The following is a 15,671-nucleotide window of genomic DNA, read 5'->3' on the forward strand; positions in this document are numbered from 1 at the left end:
TGCTCTTGCTTCTCTAGTTCTTTTAATTGTGATGTTAGGGTGTCAATTTTAGATCTTTCCTGCTTTCTCTTGTGGGCATTTAGTGCTATAAATTTCCCTCTACACACTGCTTTGAATGTGTCCCAGAGATTCTGGTATGTTGTGTCTTTGTTCTCATTGGTTTCAAAGAACATCTTTATTTCTGCCTTCATTTCGTTATGTACCCAGTAGTCATTCAGGAGCAGGTTGTTCAGTTTCCATGTAGTTGAGCAGTTTTGAGTGAGTTTCTTAATCCTGAGTTCTAGTTTGATTACACTGTGGTCTGAGAGACAGTTTGTTATAATTTCTGTTCTTTTACATTTGCTGAGGTGTGCTTTACTTCCAACTATGTGGTCAATTTTGGAATAAGTGCAGTGTGGTGCTGAGAAGAATGTGTATTCTGTTGATTTTGGGTGCAGTGTTCTGCAGATGTCTATTAGGTCTGCTTGGTGCAGAGCTGAGTTCAATTCCTGGGTATCCTTGTTGACTTTCTGTCTCATTGATCTGTCTAATGTTGACAGTGGGGTGTTAAAGTCTCCCATTATTATTGTGTGGGAGTCTAGGTCTCTTTCTAGGTCTCTAAGGACTTGCTTTATGATCTGGGTGCTCCTGTATTGGGTGCATATATATATAGGATAGTTAGCTCTTCTTGTTGAATTGATACCTTTACCATTATGTAATGACCTTCTTTGTCTCTTTTGATCTTTGTTAGTTTAAAGTCTGTTTTATCAGAGACTAAGATTGCAACACCTGCCTTTTTTTGTTTTCCATTTGCTTGTTTTCCATTTGCTTCCTCCATCCCTTTATTTTGAGCCTATGTGTGTCTCTGCACGTGAGATGGGTTTTCTGAATACAGCACACTGATGGGTCTTAACTCTTTATCCAATTTGCCAGTCTATGTCTTTTAATTGGAGCATTTAGCCTATTTACATTTAAGGTTAATATTGTTATGTGTGAATTTGATCCTGTCATTACGATGTTAGCTGGTTATTTAGCTTGTTAGTTCATGCAGTTTCTTCCTAGCCTCGATGGTCTTTACAATTTGGCATGTTTTTGTAGTGGCTGGTACTGGTTGTTCCTTTCCATGTTTAGTGCTTTCTTCAGGAGCTCTTTTAGGGCAGGCCTGGTGGTGACAAAAGAATATTTTTTAAAAGCTTCATTTGAGAGTGGAGTTTTTGCCAAAAGCTATTAATTTTCTTAATTTTGAAATAGAACCAATTACTACATATCTTTTTTTGTTAAGACCACTTTTTTTTTCTTAAAACTTAATAACTATACAACTACAAAACATAAGGGTCAAATTGAGGTAGAATAAGTAAAGAGAGACAAACTCTTATTTCTCTGGCAAATTCCCATCAAACAAATGAAACAGAAAATAAATGAGCATCATTTATGAAAAGGCTTATGTGTTTTATAGCTCTATGCCCATGGAAAATGTAACTTATTGTATCAGTCAAAGTGTCCCTCAGAATCTGAGCACTGAATTTTATTTATTTTTATTTATTTATTTATTTATGTTTTACTTTAAGTTCTGGGATACATGTGCAGAATGTGCAGGTTTGTTACATAGGAATACATGTGCCATGGTGGTTTGCTGCACCTATGAACCCGTCATCTAGGTTTTAAGTCCTGCACACATTAGGTATTTGTCCTAATGCTCTCCCTCCCCTTGCCCCCCACCCCACAACAGGCCCAAGTGTGTGCTGTTCCCCTCCCTGTGTCCACATGTTCTCATTGTTCAACTCTCATTTATGAGTGAGAACATGCAGTGTTTGGTTTTCTGTTCCTGTGTTAGTTTGCTGAGGATGATGGCTTCCAGCTTCAACCATGTCCCTGCAAAGGACGTTCTTTTTTATGGCTGTATAGTATTTCATGGTGTATATGTGCCACATTTTCTTTATTCAGTCCATCATTGATGGGCATTTGGGTTGGCTCCAAGTCTTTGCTATTGGGAACAGTGCTGCAATAAACATACATGTGCATGTGTCTTTATAGTAGAATGATTTATAATCTTTTGGGTATATACCCAGTAATGGGATTGCTGGATCCTTGAGGAATCCTTGAGGAATCCTTCTAGATCCTTGAGGAATTGCCACACTGTCTTCCACAATAGTTGAGCTAATTTACATTCCAACCAAGAGTGTAAAAGCATTCCTATTTCTCCACAGCCTTGCCAGGATCTATTGTTTCTTGACTTTTTAATAATCACCATTTTGACTGGTGTGAGATGATATCTCATTGTGGTTTTGATTTGCATTTCTCCAATGATCAGTGATGATGAGCTTTTTTTCATATGTTGTTGGCTGCATGAATGTCTTCTTTTGAGAAGTGTCTGTTCATATCCTTTGCTCACTTTTTGATGGGGTTGTTTTCTTCTTGTATATTTATTTAAGTTCCTTGAAGATTCAGGATATTAGACCCTTGTCAGATGGGTATAGTGAAAAAATTTTCTCTCATTCTGTAGGTTGTCTGTTCACTTTGATGCTAGTTTCTTTTGCTAGCACTGGATTTTAAATGCTGACCTACTTATTATTGCTTTATACTGGGTTCAATGTGGACAGTATCTTACACAAATACCTTCCAGGAATCACCACTCTTCTCTTCTCCCATCACTCTACCCACATCTACACCTGCCCTGAGTGGCTGCAATTATCAGCAGTGTGAGAAGTAGGAAATCTAATTACAGCCATCAAAAAAAAGTGAAGTGAAGTGAAGCTAAAGCAGCGAAGTTACAGTCCACTCTGCACTGTGCACCCTGCACTGTGGCTCTGGTGGTACAAGAGAACTCAAAGCTGACACTAACTTTATTTATTTGTATCTCAAGGTTTAAAACAGCAGAAATTATCACTACTGAAGTGTTGAAGGGGCAGTGTGAAAATCTCTAAGCTTACCGCTAGCCCCCCAAAAGTTCCATTTTTTAGTACAAAACTTGACTTGATGAGCATTCAGTTCAATCATGCACAACGTCATTGCTGGTCTGTGCAATGCCCTCCTCTTATTTCTATTGATGATTGATTGATTCATTCATTGTTTTGCACCTTATTCTTATAATAACTATTATTCTCCTTCCTCAAAAGGAATACATGCTAATATTTTTAATAAATGTCCTTGTATATGTACATATTGTGAACAAGAAGGGCTTTTTTTCTTTTAGAGTAGTTTTTGACTTATGGAAAAGTTGTGAAGATAGTACAGAGAGTTCCCATATACCCCAAACCCTGTTTCCTCTATTATTCACATCTTACCTTAATAGGGTATATGTGTCACACTAATCAATCATTATTAGTGTATATTTATGCATTAAGCTCCATACTTTATTCAAATTTCTCTAGTTTTTCCTTAATGTTCATTTTCTGTCCTAGGATCCCACCCAGGACACCACGTTACATTTAACCATCATCTCTCTTTTGCCTTCTCTGCTCTGCAACAGTTTCTCAGACTTTCCTTGTTTTTGTTGACCTTGACATTGAAGAGTACTGGTCATGCATTTTGTAGAATGCCCCTCAATCAGGGTTTGTCTGCTGTTTTTCTCATGGTTAGATGGGTGTTGTGAGTTTGGGGGGAGATGACAGAGCTGAAGTGCTATTCTCAACACATCAAGCAAGGGTGCATGTCATACATATGACTTATCACTGATGATGTTATAAATACAATCACAAGAATACAAAGAAAATTAGCATTTCTACTATAATGCTTGTTTCTGTTTTGGCAATAAGACTAGGGTTGATACTTAGATACTTATTCCTGTCGCTACCCATTCCCTGTTCCTTTTGTCCACAGCCAGCACTTCAGTGGCCTTTGTAGTGACCCAAACTTTCATTCCTAAAGAGTTTGAGTGATTACTGTTTCTGGCTAATTTGATTGCATAAATATGTTTGCTTTTATTGCTAAATATGGGGATACTAGGAGATTCCTAGAAAATCCCCTGGGTTCCAGACATAGTCCTCCCTACAGAGAAGCAGCAACCTTACTCCTATTGATAATCAGGGTCCACATCGGGGCCCATTCGTTCAGTGGCTACATAAATGGTTCCAATTCAGTGAGGCCATTTTGTTTTCTGGTTGAATCGGCCCTCTCACTTCAGACCCCTAAAACAGCAGAGCTGAATTTTCTGGACAGAAGCAAGAATTCTATGAGTAGATCATTAGCAGTAACAGAGAGGATCCATTCCTGCTGTCATCTCTTGGCTCCTAAATGTGAATTTCAGCTATAGGAGAACCGGTACTATATATTGGTCACTGGTCTGGAGCAGCAGGTCATTCTGTAGGATAACCCACCAGCCCTCAAGGTTTTAGTCACATGGCTGTACCTTTAATGGAGTTTTAAACAGTTAATTTCAGTATTCATTCAAGACAACTTTTTAGGGTGATGGGGTACATGGCAACATAGCAATAATGATGCCCAATCATCCTGTTTTCTTTTCTTTGCCTTTCTTTTCTTTTCTTTCTTTCTTTTTTTTTTAAACGGAGTCTTGCTCTGTCATGCAGGGTGCAGGCTGGAGTGCAGTGGCATGATCTCAGCTCACTGCAACCTCCACTTCCTGAGTTCAAGTGATTCTTTTGTCCCAGCCTCCCGAGTAGCTGGGATTATGGGCACACTCCACCACACCTGGCTAATTTTTGTATTTTTAGTCGAGACAAGGTTTCACCATGTTGGCCAGGTTGGTCTCAAGCTCCTGACCTCAAGTGATCCACCTGCCTTGGCCTCCCAAAGTGTTAGGATTACAGGCATGAGCCACTGTGCCCAGCCTCGACCTGTATTCTCTTGTAAAAGAGATTCCCTGATCAGAAGCAATATGAAGTGGTATCCAATGGCAGTAAAGAAGGCATTGTATAAATTCCCAGATGCTGGATGCTTGAAAAATCTTAATAATCAAAGAAGAAAAATCTATGTCCAGAATAAGTGTCTATTTCTAGTAAGGAAAAAAATCACTGACCTGCCACATTGGAAAGGACTGTGTGTCAGTTAGGGTCCCAGCAGAAAACAGATGACATCCACAAGGGTTAATTAAGGAAAATTTAATAATGGGCTATTTACAATGGCATGATTCAGGATGCAGAAAACTCATAAAGATAGGTTCAGCTGAGGAGATGTTACCCACTTGGGCCTGAGGTTGGGGAGCAGCAAGGAGCAGATACAGAGCTGGAGCACCTGCTTATACAAGAGGCACCCACCATGGGAGTGCTGGCTTTAGATAGAGGCAACATTTAAGGGGGGACCTGGGGAGTGAAATCCTCTGCTCCACTCTGCTCTTGTCCTCAGCCCTCCTTCTTGTGTTCACCATTAATCAAAATCACCTAGAAGTCTGAGAATAAGGGACCTGCTGAGTAGTCCCCATGTAGTCTCCATAGGTCAGCCTTTGGGGGCACGAGCATGTTAGAAAAGACACAAGCCAAGTAGTGAGTGGTAAGTGGAGCTGGAGGTCTACATAGAAATCATCTACTCCACCCTTTTCTCTGGGCAGCCTCCATCCCATCCTTTTTCCAGATGAAAGTTCCTAACACAAAAGACACACAAATTTCCATCGGCTGCCTACTAAGCAGGGGATGTCAATAAGATTATCCTCTCTTCTCAAAACTTAACAATTAGCTTTCACCAATACTTTCATATAATATTTCAAGGGGAATGAATAAAAGAAGGAATAATTGGCATAAATCACAGCTGCTCTAGTAACCCCTTTTGTAGCAGGGCAAAGGAAGCTGTGTTCAGATGCTCCTAGCTGCAAGACAATTCTGCCTACAAGAAGGAAGACTTCGATGTGCAGATTTGGAGTGTGGTTTCCTTCACCCATATTAGGAGTGTGCACGTGGAAGAGCAGTTATTAGGAATGCAGGATCAGAAGGCCCAAGGTAAAACACTTGCCCTTCTCCAAGGAATGACTGCTTCATCCAAATACTAAAAAGTCCCATGAAACAAAATCATCTCCAAAGGGAGCCTGGACTGAAGCTACTGGGTATTGGCCAACTTGCTAGGACTGCTGGAAGAGTGGTGCATGGGGACAGAGGGTGGACATTTCACTCAGGTAGGGGCAGCTATCACCTGTGGTCAGAACTCAGAGACAAGGGGCAACTTCATCAAGACCCAATTAAAACACTGAGTCATGTTTGGTTTGCAGCTGGATGGAATTTTATATGAAGTAACCCAGTCCATTGATCCTAAAATGAGACCTGGGAATGAAAAGTAGAGGGACTGGAATGTTATGTTCAAAAGTCCCCCTTCCTTCATCCCTCATTATCCCCATTCTCTAGCACACTCCTTTGACAAGTAATGGCTTTGCTCCAGGAGGGAGGGAGCCTGGTCCTAACTGATCCATCACATTCAGAAGAGGAGTCCTACCCAGAGTTAGGGCTCCTTTCCAATTAGCCTGGAGACTGGACCTCATCACTAGGATGTGTCACTGGGATAGGACAATGGCAAAGACATGTCTTGAGAACGGAACTCGTATAGTCAGGATTAAAACTGAGGTTGGTGGAATATCTGATCAGTCCACAGACTTGGGTATCAGCGTCCTTCAAAAATGGTTTAGGGGCAATTAGGACATCCTTTTCTCTTGTGATTACCAGATACCTGTGATTACCAGAAGGCTGGAGAATACATGTTTAGCTGATGTAGACATACTAAAGCCTGGGGACTTTTGCAGAAAAAGCCCTGTCCAGATGATGGTCTGATTCAGAAAATGCATACCCACTCCACTTAGACAGAGTAAAATATAGAGCTATTTCAAGTCTAAAACTCTGTCCTTCACCTAAGGAGATAAAATCTGACCAGATTCTGTCCATCTTCTGTTTTTAAACTGGCCAAAGAGGTAGGGACAGAAAGAAACCAAATATCCACAGAAAGAGTTAGAAAGAGCTAATCTTAGACAGAGACAGGCTGGTGACACTAGCCACGTCTGAGTAGCTAGCGCCAGTGTGGAGATAGCAGGTCAGATGGAAGCTGCAGTGGAAGCTTCAAGCTTCAGGTAGCAGTGCAGGAGAACTCCTTCCCAAGCCTGTATTCATTGTCTACAGCTGCTGTAACCAGTTACCACAAATTCAATGGCTTAAAACAACACAAATTACATTTTATCATTCATAAATTCAAAATGGGTATTGCTTAGCTAAAATCAAGATATTGGCAGAAGTGCATTTCTTTCTCGAGGCTCCCAGGGAGAATCCATCTCCTTAGTATTTCCAGCCTCACAAGGCCACCCTCTTTCTTGGCTGGTGACCCTTTTTCTTTATCTCCAAAGCCTGTGACAATAGGTTGTGTTCTTACATTGTATCACTCCACCTTTTCTCCTCTTCCTTCTCTTCCACATTTTAAAATCTTGTGATTACACTGGGCTCTCCTGGCTTATGCAGGATAATCTCCATATTTCAAGGTTGGTTGGTTTGCAAGCTGATTTTGCTTCCTTAGTTTTTCTTGCCATGCCAAATAACACACTACAGGTTCTAGGGACTGTGCCGTGGACATCTTGGGGTTGGATAGAAACCACTATTCTACCTACCACAAATTCCCTTAAGAATGGCAACAAAAGCCAAAATTGACAAATGGGACCTAATTAAACTAAAGACCTTCTGCACAACAAAAGAAACTACCATCAGAGTGAACAGGCAACCTACAAAATGGGAGAAAATTTTCACAACCTACTCATCTGACAAAGGGCTAATATCCAGAATCTACAATGAACTCCAACAAATTTACAAGAAAAAAACAAACAACCCCATCAAAAAGTGGGCAAAGGACATGAACAGACACTTCTCAAAAGAAGACATTTATGCAGCCAAAAAACACATGAAAAAATGCTCACCATCACTGGCCATCAGAGAAATGCAAATCAAAACCACAATGAGATACCATCTCACACCAGTTAGAATGGTGATCATTAAAAAGTCAGGAAACAACAGGCGCTGGAGAGGATATGGAGAAATAGGAACACTTTTACACTGTTGGTGGGACTGTAAACTAGTTCAACCATTGTGGAAGTCAGTGTGGTGATTCCTCAGGGATCTAGAACTAGAAATACCATTTAACCCAGCCATCCCATTACTGGGTATATATGCAAAGGACTATAAATCATGCTGCTATAAAGACACATGCACACGTATGTTTATTGTGGCACTATTCACAGTAGCAAAGACTTGGAACCAAGCCAAATGTCCAACAATGATAGACTGGATTAAGAAAATGTGGCACATATACACCATGGAATACTATGCAGCCATAAAAAATGATGAGTTCATGTCCTTTGCAGGGAAATGGATGAAATTGGAAATCATCATTCTCAGTAAACTATCCCAAGAACAAAAAACCAAACACCGCATATTCTCACTCATAGGTGGGAATTGAACAATGAGAACACATGGACAGAGGAAGGGGAACATCACACTCTGGGGACTGTTGTGGGGTGGGGGGAGGGGGGAGGGATAGCTTTGGGAGATATACCTAATGCTAGATGACGAGTTAGTGGGTGCAGCACACCGGCATGGCGCATGTATACATATGTAACTAACCTGCACGTTGTGCACATGTACCCTAAAACTTAAAGTATAATAATAATTAAAAAAAAAAAGAAGCAACAGTTAAACCAACAGGGCCCCGGTAACCTCAACACAGGGATCCACCTGGATCTAGTATCATGAAGAAGAAAAGCCTATCTCACTCAAAGAAAGTGAGAAAGTGGCAGGAGAGCTGAGTTTTCCCTGAGCCCTACCACAATAGGGTCACACCAAGCCAACCAGCACTTTATTTTTCCCAGAACATCAAGTAGGTCCTCAAGTGAAGTGCCTACGAAAATATAAGAGGTTAGAACTAAAAGTACTAGACAGTGGGTCACAAGTGACAGTTGTGTTCTTGACAATAAATGACAGAGACCTGAGCCACTACCTGAGGTAGAGGTAGGACAGGCTGGGCCAATTTGGCTTAAGGAGCAAAACCCACCCAACCATGCCTGTGCAGTCATCTGTAAGGGAGGATGCAGAGATGATAAGAAGGAAGATAGCATGTAGGGTAAGCACAGAAGCAGGAGCTGGGGAATGCCAGGGCTGATGGAGACAACTTCCATTCCTCAGTTGTTGTCTTAGGTTGGTTCCCCCAGAAGCCAATTGTGAAGCAAAGATTTGAGAATAAGTTTTTACGGGAGGTGATACCAGCAAATACTGCTATGGGAGGGGGAGTATGACATGGAAGGGAAGCCAGCCAATGTAGTATGCCTTATGAGCAGGTCACTAATGGCGAACTGGAACTTTATCCATGAAGACCTCTAGGAGCATTGTCCCATCGGAGGGTGAGAGAAGCTGGGGCATTTATCTACCAACTTTCACTTATTGTTGAAGTCTTCTCCCAAGGCATTAACCTCTCATCACTTTTGGCCTGCCCTGCATGTGGGCTAAGCATGTCTCCCCAGCCAGTGGAAGCCTAGAGCAGGGAGGAAAATGCATGAATGATAATGAAGGATCTGAGCACAGCATCAGCAGCATCTGCTCCAAGGATGGAGGAAGGCAGGATGGGAACTCCCCAGGCTAGGAAGGGTTATAAACAAGAAGGCTCAGAGGTTCCTGATGGAAGGCTCAGGTTTGTCCCAAGGGTTCTTTTCACAGTTCTAGCCCAGTATGTCAAGCACCATGCAGAAATTAATACCTAACTACTGTTCATATTTGCCTCCCATGTGCAGACACTTCAGAAAGATGAAGGCTGAACAAAGGCACACAGTAATTGTACACAGTAATTTAACTTCCGGGGTGCTATGTATAAAGCCCTCCCCACCAAATGGAGTCAGAAAGTTTTTATTTTGATAGCTCCTCAGTAATGGACAGTGGAAGGAAAAGGATACATGGAAAATAATACTTCGGGGATGGGATTTAAGTTGTTTTCAGACTGTGAGCAATACAGGACAGAAGAGAATAACATTTTTTCCAGAGAAATCTAAGCCGTGTTCATTGTCTAATATCAAAGACTTGCAAAAACACATTGAAAAGAGTTTAATTAATAGTATAATATCTGAATCCTACAGCACTATAAATCCTCCATTGTCATGGTCCAGAAGAAATATAGCCAGCACACAGCCCATAAAAATGCTAAAGAAGATTAGTACATTTCTGCTTGACTTGAGGACACCTTGGATTGCTTGCTAAGGAATAGTAGCTTTAAGTGAAGGACTCGAAGAGTGTTCTTAGCTGGTTAGAACAAAGACACAATTTGCCTTCATTTCCCTGTTGGTTTTTTATCAATTTACAAAGAGGCTTTGAGGTAAAGGAAAAGATTAATGAGGATGTGAAATATATAACAGCATTTGTTTATTTAGGTGAGATAATTATTTTCACCAGCACCAGAAGAATAGAAGCAAGGTCCTTTGGATATCTGGTCCCCTCAGGAAAACAGTTTAATGTTGTCCTCAGACATGTGTCAAATTCCCTGCACCTTTGTTAGTGGACACAGAGGTCCCAGTCTGGAGACAGCATTGTCCTTGAAACTCTATCCATAATCAACAATGGCCATGAACCAATTGTAGCAAACTCAAAAAGAAAAAAAAATTGCTTCAGAGGTTTCTAGAGGTTTTTAGAGTATTCCTAAATTACAGATCTCACAATATCTTAAAGCAGGGTTGAATTTGGAAGGCTGAGCCCTTCCAAAAAGAAAGGAAAATATCATAGGATAAATGATACTCATTATCATCAACCCGCCTCAATCCATTAATTATAAAGAATTTTAAACTATCTCAGGGAGTTTTATCCGAGGTTTGCCGAGGAATAACTCCAGGTTGGAGCCACCCAACTATTTAAAGCAGATTTTTTAAATGATTAATTCTTTTTCAAATAGTTTTATTAAGTTCAGGGGTATATGTGCCGTTTGTTACATACGTAAATGTGTGTCATGGAAGTTTTTTGTACAGGTAATTTCATCATCCAGGTATTAAGCCTAGTAGCAGCAGTTATTTTCCCCACCCTCTGACAGTGTGTGTTGTTCTCCTCTATGTGTCCATGTGTTCTCATCATTTAGCTTCACTTAGAACATACAGTGACATTTTCTGTTCCAACCCTAGTTTGCTAGGGATGATGGCCTCCAGCTCCATCCATGTCCCTGCAAGTGACGTAACACTCTTTCCCCCTTCCTTCCTTCCTTTCTTTTTCTCTATTTCTTTTTCTTTCTTTCTTTCTTTCTTTCTTTCTTTCTTTCTTTCTTTCTTTCTTTTCTTTCTTTTTCTTCTTTCTTTCTTTTTCTTTCTTTCCTTCTTTCCTCTCTTCTTTCCTTCTTTTTTCTTTGTTTCTCTCTCTCTCCCCCTCCCTCCCTCCCTCCCCCACTCTCTCTCTCCCTTTCTTCCTTCCTTCTTTCCTTCCTTCCTTCCTTCCTTCCTTCTCTCTCTTTCTTTCTTTTTTTTCTGATGGAGTCTCACTCTGTTGCCCAGGGTGGGGTGCAGTGGTGCCATCTCAGCTCACTTCAACCTTTGCCACCTGGGTTCAAGTGATTCTCCTGCCTCAGCCTCCCAGGTAGCTGGGCTCACAGGCACCCACCACCACACCCAGCTAATTTTTATATTTTTAGTAGAGACAGGGTTTCACCATGTTAGCCAGACTGGTCTCCAACTCCTGACCTCAGGCGATCCACCTGCCTCGGCCTCCCAAAGTGCTGTGATTACAGGCGTGAGCCACCGCACCAGGAAAATATTGTTCCTTTCTATGGCTGCATAGTATATCATGGTGTATATGTACCACATTTTCTTCATCCAGTCTATCACTTATGGGCATTTAGGTTGATTCCATATCATTGCTATTGTTAACAGTGCTGCAATAAACATATGCATGCATGTGTCTTTATAATAGAATGACTTATATTTCTTTGGGTATATACTTAGTAATGAGATTGCTGGGTCTAATGGTATTTCTGTCTTTAGGTCTCTGAGGAATTGCTGCACAATGGTTGAACTAATTTACACTCCCACCGACTGTGTAAAAACATTCCTTTTTCTCTGCAACCTTGCCAGCATCTGTTGTTTTTTTGACTTTTTAATAGTAGCCATTCTGACTGGAGTGAGATGGTATCTCATTGTCATTTTGATTTGCATTTCTGTAATTATTAGTGATGTTGAGCTTTTTTTTTTTTTATATGATTATTGGCCACATGTATGTCTTCTTTTGAAAAGTGTCTCTTCATGTCCTTTGCCCACTTTTTAATAAGGTTGTTTTTTCTCTTGCAAATTAGTTTAAGTTCCTTATAGATGCTGGATATTAGACCTTTGTCAGATGGATAACTCGTAAAAATTTTCTCCCATTCTGTAGGTTGTCTGTTTACCCTGTTGATAGTTTCCTTTGCTGTGCAGAAGCTCTTTAGCTTAATTAGGTCCCATTTATCAAGTTTTGCTTTTGTTGCAATTGCTTTTGGCGCAATTGCTTTTGGCTTCTTCATCATAAAACCTTTACTCATGTCTATGTCCTGAACAGTATTGCCTAGGCTGTCTTCCAGGATTTTTATAGTTTTGGGTTTTACATTTAAGTCTTTAATCCATCTTGAGTTAATTTTTGTATATGGCATAAGAAAGGGTTCCAATTCCAGTCTTCTGCATATGGCTAGACAGTTATCCCAGCGCCATTTGTTGAATAGGGAATTCTGTCCCCATTGCTTGTTTTTGTCAGGTTTGTTGAAGATCAGATAGTCGTAAGCATGCAGTCTTATTTCTGGGTTCTGTATTCTGTTCTGTTAATCTATGTGTCTGTTCTTGTACCAGTACCATGCTGTTGGTTACTGTGGCCCTGTGGTATAGTTTGAAGTTGGGTAGCATGATGCCTCCAGTTTCATTCTTTTTGTTTAGGATTGCCTTAGCTATTTGGACTCATTTTTTGTTCCATATGAATTTCAAATTAGTTTTTTCTAGTTCTGTGAAGAATGTCAATGGTAGTGTAATAGGAATAGCATTGAATCTATAAATAGCTTTGGGCAGTTATGGCCGTTTAAACAATATTGTTTCTTCCTATCCATGAACATAGAATATTTTGTTTGTGCCATCTATTCGTTTTGTTGTTGTTGTTGTTGTTGTTGTTTTTTGGAACAGTAGTTTGTAGTTCTCCTTGTTCTCTCTCTTTCATCCTCCTGGTTAGCTATTTTCCCAGGTATTTTATTCTTTTTGTTGCAATTGTGAATGGAATGATATTCTCAATTTGGCTCTCAACTTAACTGTTGTTGGTGTATAGGAATGCTAGCAATTTTTGCACATTGACTTTGTATCCTGAGACTTTGTAGAAGTTGCTTATAAGACTAAGAAGCTTTTGGGCTGAGACAATGGGGTTTTCTATATATAGAATCGTATAGATATAGACTCATGCCCTCTGCAGTTTGACTTCCTTTCTTCCTATTTGGATGCCCTTTCTTTCTTTCTCTTGCCTGACTGCCCTGGCCAGAACTTCCAATACTATGTCGAATAGGAGTGGTGAGAGAGGGCATTTATGTCTTATGCCAGTTTTCAAGGGAAACGCTTCCAGCTTTTGCCCACTCAGTATGATGTTGGCTGTGGGTTTCTTATATACAGGTCTTATTATTTTGAGGTATGTTCCTTCAATACTTAGTTTATTGAGAGTTTTTAACGTGAAGCAATGTTGAATATTGTTGAAGGCCTTTTCTGCATCTTTTGAGAATACCATGTGGATTCTGTCTTTAGTCCTGTTTATCTGATACATCACATTTATTGATTTGCGTATGTTGAACCAACCTTGCATCCTGGGGATGAAGCCTACTTGATCACAGTGGATAAGCTTTTTGATGTGTTGCTAGATCCTGTTTGCCAGTATTTTGTTGAGGATTTTTGCATCAATGTTCATCAGGGATATTGGCCTGAAGTTTTCTTTTTTTGTTGTGTCTCTGCCAGGCTTTGGTATCAGGATGATGCTGGCTTTATAGAATGAGTTAAGGAGGAGTCCCTCTTTTTCAATTTTTTGGAATAGTTTCAGTAGAAATAGTACCAGCTTTTCTTTATACATCTGGTAGAATTCAGCTGTGAAACCATCTGGTCCTAGCCTTTTTTTTTTTTTTTTTTTTTTTTTGGTTGGTAGGCTATTTATCATTTCAGATAAATGGCAAAAAAAAAAAAAAAATCTTGTTTTTACTTTAAAAGCCAGATATATTTTTAAAAGATCATGCTTATAATAAGCAAGTTACATAGTAAGGAAACATCAAAATAAAGTAGATGAATAAAAAGGCATACTCAAAAAAATTCAACAGCAGAAAGGACAGTTCTTTCTGTTTTGTTTCTAATGCCTGAAGAAAGAGAAAGAGACATTAAAATTATTTTTTCAAGTGAAGCTTTCTGTCTGTTGAAGTAGTTAGCATTGGCTTCTTTTCTCCTGTGTCCAAAGCAGGCTTTTCCTGCACTGGCTTCTGAGGAGTTGTTTAGTCTTTGATCATGTACAGGCGATACATCAAGGCAACGGCCACTGTTGAGATGGCAGGGATCACCCAGTTGGTCCACTAACTGGAACTAGAATCAACAGTAGTGATAAAAGTTTCTGAAAGCTTGCTTAAGTTTATCATCTGGATGGAGCTCCTCAAGGATATATGTTTTGGACAATTCCCTAGCATCTGTAGAGTGCCCAACATCCTCAAAGTTTGCAGTAGCGTCACCTCCAGCTTGTTCCCTTAAGACTTCTTCTGTTAAGACTTCTTTCCCACCAGGATGCTCAGGTATTCAATTTCTTCCTGGTTCAGTCTTGGGAGGGTGTATGTGTCAAGGAATTTATCCATTTCTTGTAGGTTTTCTAGTTTATGTACAGAGAGGTGTTTATAATATTTTCTGATGATTGTTCATATTTCTCTGGAGCCAGTGGTAATAATCCCCCCATGTATCTGTGTTTATTTCAATCTTCTCTCTTTTCTTCCTTATTAGTCTAACTGGTGGTCACTCTATTTTATTATTTTATCCAAAAAGCCAACTCTTGGATTCATTCATATTTTGAATGTTTTTTGTTATTGTTGTTGTTGTTGTTGTTTCTGTTTTCTTCAGTTCTGCTCTGAGCTTGGTTATTTCTTGTCTTCTGCTAGCTCCAAGGTTTGTTTGCTCTTGGTTCTCTCGTTCTTTTAGTTCTGATGTTAGGATGTCGATTTGAGAACTTTCTAGCTTTTTGATGTGGGCATTTAGTACTATAAATTTCCCTCTTAACACTGCCTTAGTTGCATCCCAGAGATTCTGGTGTTGTATCATTGTTCTCATTCATCTCAAAGAATTCTTGATGTCCGCCTTAATTTCATTATTTACCCATAAGTCATTCAGAAGCAGGTTATTCAATTTCCTTGTAATTGTATGGTTTCGAGTAAATTTCTTAGTCTTGATTTCCAGTTTGATTGTGCTGTGGTCTGAGAGACTATTTGTTATAATTTCAGTTCTTTTGCATTTGCTGAGGAGTGTTTCATTTCCAATTATCTGATCAATTTTAGAGTAATTGCCATGTGTCAATGAGAAGAATGTATTTCTGTTGATTTGGAGTGGAGAGTTCTGTAGATATCTATCAGGTCCACTTGATCCAGAGCTGAGTTCAGGTCCTGACTATCTTTGTTGATTTTCTGTCTCGATGATCTGTCTAATATTGCCAGTGGGGTGTTAAAGCCTCCTACTATTATTGTGTGGGAGTCTAAGTCTCTGTGAAGGTCTCTAACAACTTGCTTTATGAATCTGGGTGCTCCTGTGTTGG

Source organism: Pongo pygmaeus, chromosome 21, assembly GCF_028885625.2.
Source record: "Pongo pygmaeus isolate AG05252 chromosome 21, NHGRI_mPonPyg2-v2.0_pri, whole genome shotgun sequence".
Classification (NCBI taxonomy): Eukaryota; Metazoa; Chordata; class Mammalia; order Primates; family Hominidae; genus Pongo; species Pongo pygmaeus.